This window comes from Entelurus aequoreus, linkage group LG19, assembly GCF_033978785.1.
Source record: "Entelurus aequoreus isolate RoL-2023_Sb linkage group LG19, RoL_Eaeq_v1.1, whole genome shotgun sequence".
In the NCBI taxonomy this organism is placed as follows: Eukaryota; Metazoa; Chordata; class Actinopteri; order Syngnathiformes; family Syngnathidae; genus Entelurus; species Entelurus aequoreus.
Window position 1 is genome coordinate 1,505,749 of NC_084749.1, and position 13,930 is coordinate 1,519,678.

Sequence of the window (13,930 nt, forward strand, 5' to 3'; positions counted from 1 at the left end):
GCAAAAACAAAAAGTAGTTTTTTACTCAATATGAAAGTAATGATCTTAAAATCCTGAGATAATGCGAAAAAAGCAATTTAAATGTATTCAAAAACAACTTTTAAACCAAACATGTAAAATGTCTGCCTGTAATATGCCTGTAATATTGAACTATGTAAGTTTTACTAGAATCAATTGTTTTTGTATGGTTTGCTAATACAAAAATTAGGTTTTACACATTATGACATTATAACTTTAACACTCAATATGAAAGTTATTTAATTATAACTCCTAAATACACATGAAACATGTCTAATAGCGTGAAAAAATTATCTTTGTGAGTGTTGCTAGAAACATTTTCTTTTGTAAGGTTTGCAAAGACACAAGTTAGTTTTTTTTAACTCAATATGACAGTAAAACGCCACATTCAATATGACAGTTATTTAAACATAACTCCTAAACCACACCTGAAAAATGGCTAATAATGCCTGAAATAATGCATCTTTGGGAGTTTTACTGGAAACTTATGCTTTTTTAAGGCTTGCAAACACAAAAATTATTTTTTTACTCAATATGACAGTAATGTTCTAAAAATCCTGAGATAATGCGAAAAAAGCAATACACATGTATTCCAACATAATTCCTAAACCAAACTTGCAAAATGTCTGAAAATGCCTGTAATATTGAATCCATGTAAGTTTTATTTGAATCAGTTGTATGGTTTGCAAATACAAAAATTTGGTTTTATGACAAACACAAGTTAGTTTTTTTTTACTCAATATAACAGTTTAGCTGTCATACTATACGTGAAAGTTATATAAACATAACTCCAAAACCAAACATGCATTATGTCCAAAACTGCCTGTAATATTGTATATATGTGAGTTTTACTACAATCAGGGTTGCAAATACAAAAATTGGGTTTTATGACAGTATACTGTCACACTCAATATGACAGTTATTTAAACATAACTCAAAAACACATGCAAAATGGCTAACAATGCCTGGAGACATGTTATTACGACATTAGTTTTATTAGAAAAATGGTCTTTTGTAAGGTTTGCAAAGACAGAAGTTAGTTTTTTTTTAATTCAATATGACAGTATAACTGTCATAATAAATATGAAAGTTATATAAACATAACTCTAAAACCAAACATGCATTATGTCCAAAAATGCCTGTAATATTGTATCTGTGTGAGTTTAACTTTAGTTGTTTTTGTAAGGTTTGCAAATACAAAATATGGGTTTTACTCACTATGACAGTATACTGTCACACTCAATCTGACAGTTATTTAAACATAACTCCTAAACCACACATGCAAAATGGCTAATAATGCCTGGAGATATGTATCTTTGTGAGTTTTACTAGAAACAATATATTGTGTAGGGTTTAGTTAGTTTTTGTACTCAATCTGACAGTATAACTGTCATTCTAAATCCATCCATTTTCTTCCGCTTATCCGAGGTCGGGTTGCCTGAGCAGAAAATCCCAGACTTCCCTCTCCCCAGCCACTTCGAGGCGTTCCCAGGCCATCCGGGAGACATAGTCTTTCCAATGTGTCCTAGGTCTTCCCCGTGGCCTCCTGCCGGTCGGACTTGCCCTAAACACCTCCCTAGAGGCGTTCGGGTGGCATCCTGAGCAGATGCCCGAACCACCTCATTGGCTCCTCTCAATGCGGAGGAGCAGCTGCTTTACTCTGAGTTCCTCCCGGATGACAGAGCTTCTCACCCTATCTCTAAGGGAGAGACCCACCACCCGGCAGAGGAAACGCATTTCGGCCGCTTGTACCCGTGACCTTGTCCTTTCGGTCATAACCCAAAGCTGGGAACGTAGATCGACGGTAAATTGAGAGCTTTTCCTTCTGGCTCAGCTCCTTCTTCACCACAACGGATCGATATAGCGTCCTCAATACTGAAGACGCCGCACCGATCCGCCTGTGGATCACCCGATCCACTCTATCCTCACTCGTGAACAAGACTCCTAGGTACTTGAACTCCTCCACTTGGGGCAAGATCTCCTCCCCAACCTGGAGATGGCACTCGACCCTTTCCTGCGCGAGAACCATGGACTTGGACTTGGAGGTGCTGATTCTCATCCCAGTCGCTTCACACTCAAGGACCCTGCCGAGAGTACAGACCTGGTCTACCGTTCCACGACCAGGACGAAAACCACACTGTTCGTCCTGGATCCGAGTTTCTTCCTCTCCAGTACACATGAATAGACCTTACCGGGAAGGCTGAGGAGTGTGTTTCACGATAGTTGGAACACACCCTCCGCTTCCCCTTTATAAAGAGAGGAACCACCACCCCGGTCTGCCAATCCAGAGGTACCGCCCCCAATGTCCACGCGATGTTGCAGAGTCTTGTCAACCAAGACAGCTCCACAGTTTTCAGAGCCTTAAGGAACTCCGGACGGAACTCATCCACCCCTGGGGCCTTGCCACCGAGGAGCTTTTTAACTACCTAGGCAACCGAAGCCCCAGAAATAGGAGAGCCCACCACAGATTCCCCAGGCACTGCTTGGCCTTTCGGTATGCCCGCTGCCTCTGGATTCTTATGAGCCAAAATGACCCGATAGGCTCTTTCTTCAGCTTGACGGCATCCCTCACTGCTGGTGGCCACCAGTGAGTTCTAGGATTACCGCCACGACAGGCACCAAACACCTTGCGGCCACAGCTCCAATCTGCCGGCTCCACAAGAGAGGCACGGAACATGGTCCACTCAGACTCAATGTCCAGCACCTCCCTCGTGACATGTTCAAAGTTCTTCCGGAGGTGGAAACTGAAACTCTCTCTGACAGGAGACTCTGCTAGGCGTTCCCAGCAGACCCTCACAATGCGTTTGGGCCTGCCAGGTCTGTCCTGCATCCTCCCCCACCATCGGCGCCAGCTCACCACCAGGTGATGATCGGTAGAAAGCTCGCCCCTCTCTTCACCCGAGTGTCCAAAACATGAGGCCGCAAATCCCATGACACAACTACAAAGTCAATCATGGAACTGCGGCCGAGGGTGTCCTGGTGCCAAGTATACATATAGACACCCTTATGTTTGAACATTGTGTTTGTTATGGACAATCCGTGACGAGCACAAAAGTCCCATAACAAAGCACCACTTGGGTTCGATCCGGGTGGCCATTTTTCCCAATCACGACTCTCCAGGTTTCACTGTCCTTGCCAACATGAGCATTGAAGTCCCCCAACAGAACAAAGGAATCACCCGAGGGAGCACTCTCCAGTACTCCCTCAAGGGAATCCGAAAAGAGTGGGTACTCTGAGCTACTGTTTGGTGCGTAAACACAAACAACAGTCAGGACCCGTCACCCAACCCGAAGGCGGAGGGAAGCTACCATCTCGTCTACTGGGTTAAAGTCCAACGTGCAGGCTTTGAGCAACAACAATTGCCACCCCAGCCTCTCATTTCTTGCAACGCCAGAGTGGAAGAGAGTCCAGCCCCTCTTGAGAGAACAGGTTCCAGTCCAACTATATCTAGCCGGAACTTCTTCACCTCGCGCACCAGCTGAGGCTCCTTCCCTCCCAGCGAGGTGACGTTCCACGTCCCAAGAGCGAGCTTATGTAGCCGATAATCGGACCGCCAAGTGCCCTGCTTTCGGCCGCCGCCCAGTTCACACTGCATCCAACCTCTATGACCTCAATGGGCCCATGAGTGGTGAGCCAATTGGAGGGTTGACCCACGTTGCCTCTTCGAGCTGAGCCCGGCAGGGCCCCATGGAGACATCGTGCCCCACCTCTGCGCCTGGCTCCACAGGAGAGCCACCGGTGACCCGTGCCTGGGCGAGAAAAAAATCTAGGTCCTCGATTTGTACTTTTCATGAAGGTCTTTGAGCTGCTCTTTGTCTGATCCCTCACCTAGGACCTGTTTGTCTTGAGGGACCCTACCACGGGGCATAGAAGTCCTCGGACAACATAGCTCCTAGGATCAGTGGTACACGCAAACCACAGAGGTGGCGGCTCAGAAAGGGGGTTATATAAACATAACTCCAAAACCAAACATGCAATATGTCTAAACATGCCTGTAATATTGTATTAATGTGAGTTTAAATAGAATCAGTTGTTTTTGTATGGTTTGCAAATACAAAATATGGGTTTTACTCACTATGACAGTATAATGTCAAACTCAATCTGACAGTTATTTAAACATAACTCCTAAACCACACATGCAAAATGGCTAATAATGCCTGGAGATATGTATCTTTGTGAATTTTACTAGGAACAACATATTGTGTAAGGTTTAGTTAGTTTTTGTACTCAATATGACAGTATAACTGTCATACTAAATCCATCCATTTTCTTCCGCTTATGGTCGGGTTATGGTCGGGTTGCGGGGGCCGCAGCCTAAGCAGAGAAGCCCAAACTTCCCTTTCTCCAGCCACTTCGTCCAGCTTTTCTCGGGGGATCCCGAGGCGTTCCCAGGCCAGCCGGGAGACATAGTGTCCCCAATGTGTCCTGGGTCTTCCCCGTGGCCTCCTGCCGGTCGGACTTGCCCTAAACACCTCCCTAGGGAGGCGTTCGGGTGGCATCCTGAGCAGATGCCCGAACCACCTCATCTGGCTCCTCTCAATGTGGAGGAGCAGCGGCTTTACTGTGAGTTCCTCCAGGATGACAGAGCTTCACCTTCACCAGGGGTGTCAAACTCAAATACAGAGTGGGCCAAAGTTTAAAACTGAACCGAGGTTGAACAAATTAACCTTTTAATAGGGACCCAAACAAGTTCTGCTTTGAATATTGAACAAGCAAGGATTATATAACTTTATAGTGACATGCAAAATCGAGTTTCAAATAATAATAATAATAATTAAAAAATATCAATTGCATATCAAATACAATTTAAATAAAAATTGAATGCCTCTTTTCTATTTGCAGCCTTCTGAGGTAAATATCAAGATTAACTTTTTCCACAGGTTAATGAATTTGAAAATAAAACAACAATGAATAAGACAACCATTCAGGACTTTAAACTGCTCAGTTTGCAACACACTGATCTAATTTGATGTGCCCAAGCCAGATACCTGGCATCTTTTTTTGGATGCTAGTTCTTTAATGTTGGGGCTCAGGCTTTGAGCCGAGGCAACTTTCGTTATCGAACGAAGGTGTTCAACAGTCATATCTCATACTCCCAATTCTAACATCGTTCAGACCCACTGTATGTGCAGTTTCAGCACGCATACACAAATGAATGCAAAGCATACTTCATCAACAGCGATACAGGTTACACTGGGGGTGCCAGTATAAAAAACTTTAACACTGTTAGAAATATACGCCACACTGTGAACCCACACCAAACAAGAATAAAAAACACTTTTCGGGAGAACATCCGCACCGTAACACAACATAAACACAAAATAACAAATACCCAGAACCCTTTGCAGCACTAACTCTTTCGGGATGCTACAAAATACACCCCCGCTACCACCAAACCACCCCCACCCACACACACACACACCTTGCAGCGTCCCGGAAGATTTAATGCTACAAAAGGTTCTGGGTATTTGTTCTGTTGTGTTTATGTTGTGTTACGGTGCGGATGTTCTCCCGAAATGTGTTTGTCATTCTTGTTTGGTGTGGATTCACAGTGTGGCGTATATTCCTAAAAGTGTTAAAGTTTTTTATTTGGCTACCGTCAGTGTAACCTGTATCGCTGTTGATGAAGTATGCGTTGCATTCAATTGTGTGTGGGTGCAGATGCTGCACTGACATGAAACTGGGCCAGCACTTGTTTGACTAGCTGAACATTTTTTTTTTTCGGGAGGAGTGCTGGAGTCAAACCCGGGAGGGTTGGCAAGTATTAGAAGTAGCGGTGTTACTGCAGCACTGCCGCAATGTATAATCCACGGTCCACCTTTAGTGTTAATTTGATATTGCCTCAAGGGCCCACGGGCCAGAGTTTGACACCCATGACCTTCACTGTAAAAAATTACTGTAAAAATAAAAAATAAAATTACAGTTATATACTCCATCCATCCATCCATTTTCTACCACTTATTCCCTTCGGGGTCGCGGGGGGCGCTGGAGCCTATCTCAGCTACAATCGGGCGTGAGGCGGGGTACACCCTGGACAAGTCGCCACCTCATCGCAGGGCCAACACAGATAGACAGACAACATTCACACTCACATTCACACACTAGGGCCAATTTAGTGTTGCCAATCAACCTATCCTGTTCTTCTTAAATGCAGTTAAGTACTGTAAATTTTGTTGCATTTTTCAAAAAATATCGACCAGCAGTAAGTTACTGTAAAACCTACAGTATAATTCAGTATTTTTCAGACTTGTTTCTTGGGTCCGCCCACAATTCGTCCAACCGAGCTTCATTTCACCTGGCCGCCCCTGCTAAATCCATCCTACTGCATCGTGTGTTTTTGATAACAAGGTAAGAGTCACTTGTACCTTGATGTGTCATTTTCTGTTTGAATTACTTTTTATATATATTTATAAAGTCTGGAGGTCTACTTGCATTAAAAAAATGTTCACAGCACTGAAAAAAGGTTGAGAACCACTGCCTTAGGACAGTGGTTCTCAACCTTTTTTCAGTGATGTACCCCTGTGAACATTTTTTTAATTCAAGTACCCCCTAATCAGAGCAAAGCATTTTTGGTTGAAAAAAAAGAGATAAAGAAGTAAAAAACAGCACTATGTCATCAGTTTCTGATTTATTAAATTGTATAACAGTGCAAAATATTGCTCATTTGTTGTGGTCTTTCTTGAACTATTTGGAAAAAAAGAATTACAAATAACTAAAAACTTGTTGAAAAATAAACAAGTGATTCAATTATAAATAAAGAATTTTACACATAGAAGTAATCAACTTAAAGTGCCCTCTTTGGGGATTGTAATAGAGATCCATCTGGATTCATGAACTTCATTCTCAACATTTCTTCACAAAAAAAGAAATCTTTAACATCAATATTTATGGAACATGTCCACATGTCTCAGCTGCATTACTGCTACGCTTTAACCACGCCTCCATTGTTTTCTACATGGATAGTTGATTGACAGTTGGTGCCGTGTGGCACCGCCAGGTAGGGTCAAACCATCATGGCATGGGGGAAACTCTGGCTTTATGGTAATGAATGGAATAGCCTACTTGATTAGATGTTCAGTTTATGAACTTACATTCATATTTTGTCGAAGTATTATTCAATAAATATATTTATAAAGGGTTTTTGAATTGTTGCTATTTTTAGAATATTTTTTAAAAAATCTCACGTACCCCTTGGCATACCTTCAAGTACCCCCAGGAGTACGCGTACCCCCATTTGAGAACCACTGCCTTAGGAGACTAGATGTAAACAGAGTAAAGAGAGAGCGAGTGAGGTGGCCATTCCAAATACTTTTAAAATGCTACCCATATTGGATACTGTTTAGGAACATAAACTGCATTTCTTGACTGTACCAGTTGCTGGTGACAAAGTCACAATAAAACGTTGGATGATCAGCATGGAAGGTGATGTCATCTACAAAGGCGTCCAACCTAGCTTCATCTCAGGGCTTGCTGCCCTTCTTGCTTGGTGCTCGGACATTGGAATTTGTTCAAAGGTAAATCCTCTCGATACTGTTAAATACTGTTAGGATATTTTATTTTATATTTCTCACCTCTGTTCAGGAATTTGACTTGTCATTTCCCCAATTCTGTGCCTTAAATCAATGACTCTTCTGTTCCTTTGTGGACCTTCTTATTAGGGACCGAAGCACCAGTTTGACTCTAGGATACAGAGAAGGTAGGTAATGTGCAGGTAAAGATATGTTGACTGGGTCAAAGAAGGAAGCACCTGTTTGACCCCAGGATGCAGAAAAAGTAGGTAATTTGCAGATATGTTGACTGGGTGATGGCAGGAAGCACCAGCGTGACCCGAGAATGCAGAGCAAGTAGGTAATGTGCGGGTGAAGATATGTTGAATGGGTAAAGGCAGGAAGCACCATGTGACCCCACTATGCAGAGAAGGTAGGTAATGTGCGGGTGAAGGTATGTTGAATGGGTGAAAGAAGGAAGCGCAGGTGTGGTCGAGGCAATGCAGACAAGGTAGGTATGTGCAGGTGAAGATATGTTGTACGGTGAAAAACAGAAGCACCAGTGTGACTCCAGGATGCAGGGAAGGTAGGTAATAAGCAGGTAAAGATATGTTGAATGGGTAAAGGCAGGAAACACCAGCTAGACGCCAGGATACAGAGAAGGTAGGTAATGTGCAGGTAAAGATATGTTGAATGGGTAAAGGTAGAAAGCACCAGCATGACCACACTATGCAGAGAAGGTAGGTGATGTGCAGGTAGAGATATGTTGAATGGGTAAAGGCAAGAAGCACCAGTGTGACCCCAAGATGCAGAGAAGATAGGTAATGAGCAGGTAACGATATGTTAAATGGGTGAAAGCAGGAAACATCAGCGTAAATACACGGTCCCGTAGATGGAGAGAAAACATAAATAGAGAGAGGGATTGGGGAGGCTTTAGCATTGTCTTCCTCTCTGAATTTGTCTTAATGGGTTTTAGAGCATTCACTCATCTACAGCTGTGGTTATGGTATGGCTCACATACATCCTAAAATTGATATTAATATTTGTGCAGTGCATATTCCTAAATAACAATGTGAGGGGAGTTCTGCATCGACTGCAAGTAATCTTCAATCACAACAGAATATCTAATATGCTTTTTCTCTTTTTTAGGCGATTCATTGGCGTTAACCCCGAGAGGGGAACAAAGGCTAGCCAGGGAAAGGTGGTGTCCAAGAAGAGCGGGAAGCTGGTTCAGAAAAAGGCAGCAACTGTAAATCCTCACGTAGCCACCCTTATAAAACATCTCACAGACTTTGAGTGGGGCTTTATGTAGCCGACAACTAAACACTGGACTCGTGTTCAATGTTTTGTCTCCAGTTTGAAATTAAGTTGACATGTTATAAATGTTAAAATGCTTTACTGAAAATAAGAAGAATGCACTAAATGTACATTGAATGTATTTGATGCACTTTAAAATAATTGGTTAATAAAAGCATTAACTTGCAAGGCCATTTCTCAAGTCATTTTTATGCCAGCAGATTGCAGGGGTTTTGATTTTGAAAATTTAAAAGTTCAATTCATTAACTTCTAGTGGCATTTTACTGTAAAGCTCAGTCTGTAGTGCTTACAATTATTTTACTGTAATTAACTGTTAATGGATATTACAGTACATACACTAAAATAACAGTGTAATGCCGCTAAACAGATGACAGTATTATGCTGTGAAGCGTATATTTGATACAGCACAGTACTGTGATACTTTTTACAGTAATAAACTGTAGTGATAAATCACAGTATGTGTGCTGTAGAAAAACAGTTTTATACTGGAACCATTAGGTGCCAGTAGGTTACTGTAATTAAACGGTGAAAATTCTTACAGTAAGGGAGAGACCCGCCACCCAGTGGAGAAAACTCATTTTGGCCGCTTGTACCCGTGATCTTGTCCTTTCGGTCTTACCCCAAAGCTCATGACCATAGGTGAGGATGGGAACGTAAATCGACCGGTAAATTGAGAGCTTTTCCTTCTGGCTCAGCTCCTTCTTACCACAACGAATCGATATAGCGTCCTCATTACTGAAGACGCTGCACCGATCAGCCTGTGCATATCACGATCCACTCTTCCCTCACTCATGAACAAGACTCCAGGTACTTGAACTCATCCACAAGATCTCCTGCCCAACCTCGAGATGGCACTCCACCCTTTCCCGGGCGAGAACCTCGGACTTGGAGGTGCTGATTCTCATCCCAGTCGCTTCACACTCGGCTGCGAACCGATCCAATGAGAGCTGAAGATCCTGGCCAGTTGAAGCCATAAGGACCACATCATCTGCAAAAAGCAGAGACCTAATCCTGCAGCCACCAAACCGGATTCCCTCAATGCCATGACTGCGCCTAGAAATTCTGTCCATAAAAGTTATGAACAGAATCGGTGACAAAGGGCAGCCTTGGCGGAGTCCAACCCTCACAGGAAAGGGGTCCGACTTACTGCCGGCAATGCAGACCAAGCTCTGACACTGATCATACAGGGAGCGACCCGCCACAATCAGACATGCCGATACCCCATACTCTCTGAGCACTCCCCACAGGACTTCCCGGGGTGGCCACGGTCGAATGTCTTCTCCAAGTCCACAAAGCACATGTAGACTGGTTGGGCAAACTCCCATGCACACTCAAGGACCCTGCCGAGAGTATAGAGCTGGTCTACCGTTCCACGACCAGGACGAAAACCACACTGTTCGTCCTGGATCCGAGGTTTCTCCTCTCCAGTACACATGAATAGACCTTACCGGGAAGGCTGAGGAGTGTGATCTACGATAGTTGGAACACACCCTCCGGTTCCCCTTCTTAAAGAGAAGAACCACCACCCCGGTCTGCCAATCCAGAGGTACCGCCCTAGATGTCCACGCGATGTTGCAGAGTCTTCTCAACTAAAACAGCCCCACAGCATCCAGAGCCTTAAGGAACTCCGGACGGAGCTCATCCACCGAGGAGGTTTTTAACTACCTTGGCAACCTCAGCCCCAGAAATAGGAGAGCCCACCACAGATTCCCCAGACACTGCTTCCTCATAGGAAGACGTGTTGGTGGAATTGAGGAGGTTTCGCTTGGCCTGTCGGTATGCCCGCTGCCTCTGGAGTCCCATGAGCCAAAAGGACCAGATAAGCTCCTTCTTCAGCTTGACGGCATCCCGCACTGCTGGTGGACACCAGCGGGTTCTAGGATTACCGCCACGACAGGCACCAAACACCTTGCGGCCACAGCTCCAATCAGCTGGCTCGACAAGAGAGGCACGGAACATGATCCATTCCGATTCAATGTCCAGCACCTCCTTTGTGACATGTTCAAAGTTCTTCCGGAAGTGGAAAAAGAAACTCTCTCTGACAGGAGACTCTGCTAGGCGTTCCCAAAAGACTCTCACAATGCATTTGGGCCTGCCAGGTCTGTCCGGCATCCTTCCCCACCATCGGAGCCAGCTCACCAGGTGGTGATCGGTAGAAAGCTCGCCCCTCTCTTCACCCGAGTGTCCAAAACATGAGGCCGCAAATCCCATGACACAACTACAAAGTCAATCATGGAACTGCGGCCGAGGGTGTCCTGGTGCCAAGTGCACATATGGACACCCTTATGTTTGAACATTGTTTTTGTTATGGACAATCCGTGACGAGCACAAAAGTCCAATAACATAGCACCACTTGGGTTCAGATCCGGATGGCCATTTTTCCCAATCACGACTCTCCAGGTTTCACTGTCGTTGCCAACATGAGCGTTGAAGACACCCAGCAGAACAAGGGAATCACCCGAGGGAGCACTCTCAAGGGAATCCAAAAAGAGTGGGTACTCTGAGCTGCTGTTTGGTGCGTAAACACCAACAGTCAGGACCCGTCACCCAACCAGAAAGCGGAGGGAAGCTACCATCTCGTCTACTGGGTTAAGTCCAATGTGCAGGCTTTTAGCCGGGGGGCAACAAGAATTGACAACCCAGCCTCTCATTACTTGCAACGCCAGAGTGGGAGAGAGTCCAACCCCTCTTGAGAGAACAGGTTCCAGAAACCTTGCTGTGCGTCGAAGTGAGTCCAACTTTATCTAGCCGGGAACTTCTCCACCTCCTCCTGAATCCGAGGTTCGACTATCCGGCGTAGCCTCCTCTCCAGCACACCTGAAAAGACCTTACCGGGAAGGCTGAGGAGTGTGATCCCACGATAGATAGAACACACCCTCCGGTTCCCCTTCTTAAAGATTGTAAATAATGTAAATAATTCAATGTGATTATCTTGTGTGATGACTGTATTATGATAATAGTATATATCTGGTAGTGTATATCTGTATCATGAATCAATTTAAGTGGACCCTGACTTAAACAAGTTGAAAAACTTATTTGGTTGTTACCATTTAGTGGTCAATTGTATGGAATATGTACTTCACTCATGTGCAACTTACTAATAAAAGTCTCAATCAATCAATCAACCAAAGTCCGGCCTTCATGCCAAGAGCCTAAATCTCTAATGTGAGTGACTTCATTAGATACTTTGCTCGCCGGGAAATAGTAGCAACAGGACTACTGCAATTTAACGACAAGCCTCAAAATTTCAGAGCTTGGAAACGCTCCTTTAAAAATGCAATAAATGGATTAGATTTAACAACAAGTGAGGAGATGGACTTAATGTTAAAGTGGCTTGGCAAAGAATGAACACGTAGAACAAATTACAGCCATACACATTAACAACCCAACCAAAGGTCTCAATATGATGTGGGACAGGCTTGAGCAATGTTATGGCTCAGCTGAAGTGATTGAGGATACACTCTTCAAAAGAATTGATATGTTCCCCCAAATCACATCCAAAGACTACACAAACTAAGGAAGTTTAATGACCTGCTCATGGAAATGCAGAGTACTAAAGCTGAAGGAGACCTTCCTGGTCTTGCGTTTTTGGATACCGCAAGAGTATTAAATCCAATTGTGCAGAAACTTCCCATCAATTTGCAAGAAAGGTGGACCACAGTAGGAGCTAAATACAAATGCACACGTGTCCCCTTCCCACCATTCAATGTTTTTGTAGACTTTGTAACGCGAGAAGCTAACTCAAGAAATGACCCAAGCTTTAACTTTACATCGTTCCCTGATGTACCCAAACTCGACAAACTGCCTTTGAGAGCATATAAACAAAAATAAATTTCAGTGCACAAAACTGATGTTGTCTCCCGTTACAATTTAGATACACAAAAAAACGGCAAACAAAGCTGTTAACAGCGACAAGCGTTGCCCAATTCACATGAAACCTCAGCCCCTCTCGAAGTGCAGATCATTTCGAATGAAAACACTCGATGATCGAAAAGCATTCTTAAAAGAGAACCACATATGCTTCGAATTCTGTTCTTCATCTACACACAATGCAAAAAACTGTATGGTCAAGATACAGTTTTCTGAGTGTCTTGATGATAAACACTGCACTGTTCTTCACCCTGGACCAGCACCCTGGTTTAAAGAAACTGAACCTGCAGCAGAGTATGGAGAGGGACTCCGCTAAGTCGGAGGAGATCACGTCCAAGTGCACACAGGTTTGTGGCGTGAGCGAAGCAGGCAGATCCTGCTCTAAAATGAGTCTTGTTAAAGTGTACCCAGCGGGCCATCCTGAACAAGCAGTAAAGCTCTATGCCATCCATGATGAACAAAGTAACAGGTCGTTAGTATGTCCTGAGTTTTTTCAATTGTTCAATGACCGTGGCCCTAGTTCCCCTTACTCACTAAGGACATGTGCTGGTACTAAAAAAGCAATGGGCAGGAGAGCTACAGGATATGTAGTGGCAGCCTTGGATGGTTCAGTCCACATCCCATTGCCTAGCCTCATTGAATGTATAAATATCCCAAACGATAGAGATGCAATTCCCACACCCAGTGCATCTATGCAACACAGTCACCTAAAGGCAGTAGCTCACCTTATCCCTGACCTGGACTCTAATGCCAATACTCATGCTTCTCGGACGGGATGTTATTAGAGTTCACAAAGTCCATAAACAGATAAGTGGCCCTAACAACACACCCTATGCACAAAAATTGGACCTCGGGTGGGTCATAGTAGGAAACGTGTGTTTAGGTGATGTCCACAAAACTCTCGCTGTGAAGACGCTGTTCACAAATACAACTGAGAAGGGGCGTCCTACAATGTTTGAGCCATGCCCCAATGTATTTAATGTAATAGCGAAACATTGTGAGATACAAATTCCATTCAGCTTCAGGACCCAACTTGTGGATAGCGCTTGCGAACCTGATCATTTAGGATGTAATGTGTTCAAACAAACCAGACATGACGATTACATCGCACCCTCCATTCAGGACAAAGCCTTCTTGAAAATAATGGAAGAAGGACTACAAAAGGACACAGACAAGAACTGGACAGCTCCATTACAATTCAAGTCGCCACGTCAAAAACTCCCTAACAACAGAATTTC